General features: G+C 38.3%; 1 pseudogene; it reads right to left on the reverse strand.

The window, feature by feature from the left end:
• Nucleotides 1-4,736: 4,736 nt before the first annotated feature.
• LOC134285996 (serine/threonine-protein phosphatase PP2A-like) lies at nt 4,737-7,117 on the reverse strand (annotated as a pseudogene).
• Between the last annotated feature and the right edge of the window lie 850 nt (nt 7,118-7,967).

Below are 7,967 nucleotides of genomic sequence, written 5' to 3' on the forward strand. Positions count from 1 at the left end.
AGGAATTTATGGTAGAATTCCTTGAGAAATTACTGAAGGAGAAGTACGCGCGCATATCTGAAGGTATTCCTGAATGCATTTCTGGAGAATTTTTTGATGAACTTTTGAAGAAATTTATGGATGAATCCCGGAAGGAATTCCTGGAAAAATTCCTGAAAGATTTTCTGGAGGAACAGCTGGAGGAATTTCTGAAGGAATTTTTGGAGGAATTTATGGCAGAATTCCTTGAGAAATTACTGAAGGAGAAGTATGTGAGCCTATCTGAAGGTATTCCTGAATGAATTTATGGAGATTTTTTTGATGAACTTTTGAAGAAATTTATGGATAAATCCCGGAAGGAATTCCTGGAAAAATTCCTGAAAGAAATTCTGGAGGAACACCTGGAGGCATTCCTGAAGAAATTTTTGGAGGAATTTATGGAAGAATTCCTTGAGAAATTACTGAAGGAGAAGTCTTTGATCCTATCTGAAGGTATTCCTGAATGAATTTCTGGAGAATTTTTTGATGAACTTCTGAAGAAATGTATGGGTGAACCCCGGAAGGAATTCCTGGAAAAAATCCTGAAAGAATTTCTGGAGGAACACCTGGAGGCATTCCTGAAGGAATTTTTGGAGGAATTTATGGAAGAATTCCTTGAGAAATTACTGAAGGAGAAGTCTTTGAGCCTATCTGAAGGTATTCCTGAATGAATTTCTGGAGAATTTTTTGATGAACTTTTGAAGAAATTTATGGATGAATCCCGGAAGGAAATTCCTGGAAAAATTCCTGAAAGAATTTCTGGAGGAACACCTGGAGGAATTTCTGAAGGAATTTTTGGAGGAGTTTATGGTAGAATTCCTTGAGAAATTACTGAAGGAGAAGTACGTGAGCCTATCTGAAGGTATTCCTGAATGAATTTCTGGAGATTTTTTTGATGAACTTTTGAAGAAATTTATGGACGAATCCAGGATGGAATTCCTGAAAAAAATCCTGAAAGAATTTCTGGAGGAACAGCTGGAGGAATTCCTGAAGGAATTTTTGGAGGAATTTATGGTACAATTCCTTGATAAATTACTGAAGGAGAAGTACGTGAGCCTATCTGAAGGTATTCCTGAATGAATTTCTGGAGATTTTTTTGATGAACTTTTGAAGAAATTTATGGATGAATCCCGGAAGGAATTCCTGGAAAAAAATCTGAAAGAATTTCTGGAGGAACAGCTGGAGGAATTCCTGAAGGAATTTTTGGAGGAATTTATGGTAGAATTCCTTGAGAAATTACTGAAGGAGAAGTACGTGAACCTATCTGAAGGTATTCCTGAATGAATTTCTGGAGATTTTTTTGATGAACTTTTGAAGAAATTTATGGATGAATCCCGGAAGGAATTCCTGCAAAAAATTCTGAAAGAATTTCTGGAGGAACACCTGGAGGAATTCCTGAAGAATGTTTTGGAGGAGCTAATGAAGTTAATGGAGAAATTCCTAAAAGAATTTCTGGAGGAATCCTTTAAGGATTTCCTGGAGGATTTATTTTTACGAATTTCTGAAGAAATATTTGAGGCTTCCTGGAGGAAATTTTGGAGGATTTTTATAAGAATTCCTGAAAGAACTTTTGAAGTAATTTTTGGAGGAATTTATGATACAATTCCTTGAGAAATTACTGAAGGAGAAGTATGTGAGCCTATCTGAAGGTATTCCTGAATGAATTTCGGGAGAATTTTTTGATGAACTTTTGAAGAAATTTATGGATGAATCCCGGAAGGGATTCCTGGAAAAATTGCTGAAAGAATATCTGGAGGAACACCTGGAGGCATTCCTGAAGGAATTTTTGGTGGAATTTATGGAAGAATTCCTTGAGAAATTACTGAAGGAGAAGTCTTTGAGCCTATCTGAAGGTATTCCTGAATGAATTTCTGGAGAATTTTTTGATGAACTTTTGAAGAAATTTATGGATGAATCCCGGAAGGAATTCCTGGAAAAATTCCTGAAAGAATTTTTGGAGGAACAGCTGGAGGAATTCCTGAAGGAATTTTTGGAGGAATTTATGGTAGAATTCCTTGAGAAATTACTGAAGGAGAAGTACGCGCGCATATCTGAAGGTATTCCTGAATGCATTTCTGGAGAATTTTTTGATGAACTTTTGAAGAAATTTATGGATGAATCCCAGAAGGAATTCCTGGAAAAATTCCTGAAAGATTTTCTGGAGGAACAGCTGGAGGAATTTCTGAAGGAATTTTTGGAGGAATTTATGGCAGAATTCCTTGAGAAATTACTGAAGGAGAAGTATGTGAGCCTATCTGAAGGTATTCCTGAATGAATTTATGGAGATTTTTTTGATGAACTTTTGAAGAAATTTATGGATAAATCCCGGAAGGAATTCCTGGAAAAATTCCTGAAAGAAATTCTGGAGGAACACCTGGAGGCATTCCTGAAGGAATTTTTGGAGGAATTTATGGAAGAATTCCTTGAGAAATTACTGAAGGCGAAGTCTTTGATCCTATCTGAAGGCATTCCTGAATGAATTTCTGGAGAATTTTTTGATGAACTTCTGAAGAAATGTATGGGTGAATCCCGGAAGGAATTCCTGGAAAAAATCCTGAAAGAATTTCTGGAGGAACACCTGGAGGAATTCCTGAAGGAATTTTTGGAGAAGTTTATGGTATAATTCCTTGAGAAATTACTGAAGGAGAAGTACGTGAGCCTATCTGAAGGTATTCCTGAATGAATTTCTGGAGATTTTTTTGATGAACTTTTGAAGAAATTTATGGATGAATCCTGGAAGGAATTCCTGGAAAAATTCCTGAAAGAATTTCTGGAGGAACAGCTGGAGGCATTCCTGAAGGAATTTTTGGAGGAATTTATGGAAGAATTCCTTGAGAAATTACTGAAGGAGAAGTCTTTGAGCCTATCTGAAGGTATTCCTGAATGAATTTCTGGAGAATTTTTTGATGAACTTTTGAAGAAATGTATGGGTGAATCCCGGAAGGAATTCCTGGAAAAATTCCTGAAAGATTTTCTGGAGGAACAGCTGGAGGAATTTCTGAAGGAATTTTTGGAGGAATTTATGGCAGAATTCCTTGAGAAATTACTGAAGGAGAAGTCTTTGAGCCTATCTGAAGGTATTCCTGATTGAATTTATGGAGAATTTTTTGATGAACTTTTGAAGAAATTTATGGATGAATCCCGGAAGGAATTCCTGGAAAAAATTGTAAAAGAATTTCTGGAGGGAACACCTGGAGGAATTCCTGAAGAATGTTTTGGAGGAGCTAATGTAGTTAATGGAGAAATTCCTAAAAAAATTTCTGGAGGAATTCTTTAAGGATTTCCTGGAGGATTTATTTTTACGAATTTCTGAAGAAATATTTGAGGCTTCCTGGAGGAAATTTTGGAGGATTTTTATAAGAATTCCTGAAAGAACTTTTGGAGTAATTTTTGGAGGAATTTATAATACAATTCCTTGATAAATTACTGAAGGAGAAGTACGTCAGCCTATCTGAAGGTATTCCTGAATGCATTTCTGGAGAATTTTTTGATGAACTTTTGAAGAAATGTATGGATGAATCCCGGAAGGAATTCCTGGAAAAATTCCTGAAAGATTTTCTGGAGGAACAGCTGGAGGAATTTCTGAAGGAATTTTTGGAGGAATTTATGGCAGAATTCCTTGAGAAATTACTGAAGGAGAAGTCTTTGAGCCTATCTGAAGGTATTCCTGATTGAATTTATGGAGAATTTTTTGATGAACTTTTGAAGAAATTTATGGATGAATCCCGGAAGGAATTCCTGGAAAAAATTGTAAAAGAATTTCTGGAGGGAACACCTGGAGGAATTCCTGAAGAATGTTTTGGAGGAGCTAATGTAGTTAATGGAGAAATTCCTAAAAAAATTTCTGGAGGAATTCTTTAAGGATTTCCTGGAGGATTTATTTTTACGAATTTCTGAAGAAATATTTGAGGCTTCCTGGAGGAAATTTTGGAGGATTTTTATAAGAATTCCTGAAAGAACTTTTGGAGTAATTTTTGGAGGAATTTATAATACAATTCCTTGATAAATTACTGAAGGAGAAGTACGTCAGCCTATCTGAAGGTATTCCTGAATGCATTTCTGGAGAATTTTTTGATGAACTTTTGAAGAAATGTATGGATGAATCCCGGAAGGGATTCCTGGAAAAATTGCTGAAAGAATATCTGGAGGAACACCTGGAGGCATTCCTGAAGGAATTTTTGGAGGAATTTATGGAAGAATTCCTTGAGAAATTACTGAAGGAGAAGTCTTTGAGCCTATCTGAAGGTATTTCTGAATGAATTTCTGGAGAATTTTTTGATGAACTTTTGAAGAAATGTATGGGTGAATCCCGGAAGGAATTCCTGGAAAAATTCCTGAAAGATTTTCTGGAGGAACAGCTGGAGGAATTTCTGAAGGAATTTTTGGAGGAATTTATGGCAGAATTCCTTGAGAAATTACTGAAGGAGAAGTCTTTGAGCCTATCTGAAGGTATTCCTGAATGAATTTATGGAGATTTTTTTGATGAACTTTTGAAGAAATTTATGGATGAATCCCGGAAGGAATTCCTGGAAAAATTCCTGAAAGAATTTCTGGAGGAATTTCTGAAAGAATTTTTGGAGGAATTTCTGATATAATTCCTTGAGAAATTACTGAAGGAGAAGTATGTGAGCCTATCTGAAGGTATTCCTGAATGAATTTCTGGAGAATTTTTTGATGAACTTTAGAAGAAATTTATGGATGAATCCCGGAAGGAATTCCTGGAAAAAGAATCTGAAAGAATTTCTGGAGGAACAGCTGGAGGAATTCCTGAAGAATGTTTTGGAGGAGCTAATGTAGTTAATGGAGAAATTCCTAAAAGAATTTCTGGAGGATTTTTTAAGGATTTCCTGGAGGATTTATTTTTAGGAATTTCTGGAGAAATATTTGAGGCATCCTGGAGGAATTTTTGGAGGATATTTATAAGAATTCCTGAAAGATCTTTTGGAGTAATTTATGGAGAAATTCTTTGAGCACTGACAGGAGGAATTCCAGCAGGAATTCTTTGAGAAATTTTTGGAGAAATATTTGAAGCTTCCTGGAGGAATTTCTGGAGGAATGTCTGAAGAAACTTCTAGAGAAGTTTCTGAAGGAATTCATAGAGGAATTTTTGAGTCATTTCTAAAGAAATTCATTGATTAATCTAGGTTAAAATTCCAACAGGGTTTTCTGGAGGAATGCTGGAAGGAATTCCTGGAGAAATCCCTGAAAGAATTCCTGTAGGTTTTTCTGAAGAAATTCTTTAGGAAATTTTTGGAGGCATTAATGGTGGAATTCCTTGAGGAATTACTGAAGGAGAAGTATGTGAGCCAATCTGAAGGAATTCCTGGATGAATTTCTGGAAAATTTTGTAATGAAGTTTTGAAGAAATTCATGGATGAATCCATGAAATTTGATTAAAACGTTATTTTGGGCGTTAACTGTTAACGCCCTGACAGTACCAGATGGAGTGTTTATGCAATTTGACTTTAGTTGGTACCCACGATCACCCACAAATTTTAATGAAACGTCAATTTTGAGTTTTTAGGGTAAGGGTAAAAAAAATGATGGGAAGCGTAGTGTACGTTCAGCGAGCTTATCTGGATCATATTGATCCCAAAATCCTACTGGGGTTAATTTGGTTATAATAATATTCTTGAAGGAAATAGTCCGGTGTTCTTTTGGTCACGTGAGACAACGTGGAACTGGATCAAACTGTAGGAATGAAAACTTCCAAAAATTGTCTAAATCCATTAGGGTAAAAGCTTCCTTAGTGCAGGTAGTATCAAAAATGGTAGTAGTGTTAAATTAGCACTATTTCGACCAAAAAGCTTGCAAATGACATATTTAATAGATGCATTATACTTAATTAATAACATTAATTCAAACATTTGTTCAGGATTGGTCGAAAAACCTATTAAACAATTATTTTCCTTATGTGTTTTGCTCCTTTGCACCTATAGTGGTGGTTGTGTTCCTATAGTGGTGGGTCCCATAAGAATTCAATGGAAACGCCACTATAGGAACCAATGTAAAATTTTACCTCCATAATGGGAACCGTATACCTTTTGGTGCAAGTGATTTATTAGAATGAACTGAAATGAACAATGGTTCTTACCTTTTTCCTATCAAATTTAAATGAAAAACTACCGATTAACGTTTTCAGACTTCTTGTTTTGTGATATTATCAATTTTAGTCAATTATTTTACTATCAGGAGCTACTAATTGCACCACTATTGGTACGTTTACCCTAATGTTGCCTGGTTACCGCATCCATAACAGTAGTTTGATGCAGAGAATAGTGTTTAACGACATTTCGATCGTGGTACCAGTTGTAGCCTTCCATGACAAGCTGATACGCCCGAGATACCAACGTCAGACCGTTTGAGTCATTGAAAGTTCCGAAATGTCCTGGCCGAAAGTGTAACCAGCACCTCGTGGCGATATGCCCCAGCCGCTCCGGTTATCCGGATCGGACCAAAGGAGATCACACATGGGTCCCTCGTGAGGTACTTACCGCAATCTGTCCAACGCCCGGATGTGGTCCAGCGTGTCGATCGAGGGACTGAGATGGCCATGCAAATAGAAAATTTGACCGTCGACCAGGCCGTCAGCGGGAGATGGTCAAACAGGTTGGTAAAATACTTTCAAACGTTCGGGTTGCCGTACTTCCGTAAGCACTCATCGTAGAAGCCGGATTGTGATTCTCTCACGCTATCGAACCTTTAGCGCCACCAGTAGCATCACTGTTTTGATTGGGTAATTAGTGTCCGGCGATCGTCCGCTTATCCGCAAGAGCTCCATCAGGTCGTCCAACTGACCGTGCACAAACTGACACCGGACATTTTATCTCCTGTACATTTGACTCCTTTGCCAAAATTGTCTTCGCCTTATCACACAGGGTTTTCACTTGGGTTTCGGTCATTGTTTGCACTCGTTTATTTGTTCGATCCGATATTCCAAATCTGTGAGTGTCACTTTGTTCTCAATCCTTATTTTTTTCCTCCGCTCTGTTTTACTGCTGCCGGGGGATCGATGCTCGAGGTGTGCTTCTGCTGCTGATTAGCCGAAATTCGGCCTTTCCCATCCAATCCCTCACACTCGCGGATGGCAAACGGGCATTTACACCCGACGCGTACGACGGACCGTGTTCCGGTACGGGTCACAAACCGGAGTCGCACAGCGGAAAATCAAACAAAATCACTGCCGACGAGTCCTAACTTCCGAACGGGCAAGCAAAAAAAAACCAAAAACGTCCTTGCGGGACGACGGCGGCCGTCCGTTTTGCAACCAAAACAAACCGCTGTCATTCCGCTCGATCTCGAACACTCACACATTCTCAATTTTATGCTTACTAATACATATGCACGTTTTGTATGTATTGGTGACCCAAAAGCTAATGCGCACTAATACATTCACAACAGCATAGCAACCGATGGTACCCACACATTGCAGTTTGTCAATGTGTGGTCAAAAATACTACTCGAATTTTTGTGCGCGCAGGCGCACCATCAAATAAGCGCGGAAAAGTGCTTCTACCGCCGACAAGCTACTTTTGCGCCTACAGCGTGCGCGTTTATGCACGGAATATGCGCGCTTTGTTTTGGGTGTAGCAGTGCTCATTGGCTCGTCAAGGGGGGGAGGTATTAGTGTTTGGTGAAAATATGTCCAAAAAATATGTTGAATTGTTGAACTCATCGGATGTGTTACGAAATTTTCTAGCCGACTCCAATTTCACCTTGATTTTTTTATAACTCATTTATGTGAAAAAATAAGAGTAGATTGGGTATAGTTGGTCCATTGGTCCTCGGGGGTGGCCGAGGTGCTCGGTGGTTTGCGTTCTCGTGGTTTTGGCTGCTGGGGTCCGACCTTGAGGGTCGTTGGTGGTGGGACTTACCGCTCGGATACGAGGAATATGACTTAAAGACGGTTTAGGAACGGATGGTTCGACTAGTAGTGCCAAAGAGCAGCG

The sequence above is a fragment of the Aedes albopictus genome, chromosome 2 (genome assembly GCF_035046485.1).
Source record: "Aedes albopictus strain Foshan chromosome 2, AalbF5, whole genome shotgun sequence".
In the NCBI taxonomy this organism is placed as follows: domain Eukaryota; kingdom Metazoa; phylum Arthropoda; class Insecta; order Diptera; family Culicidae; genus Aedes; species Aedes albopictus.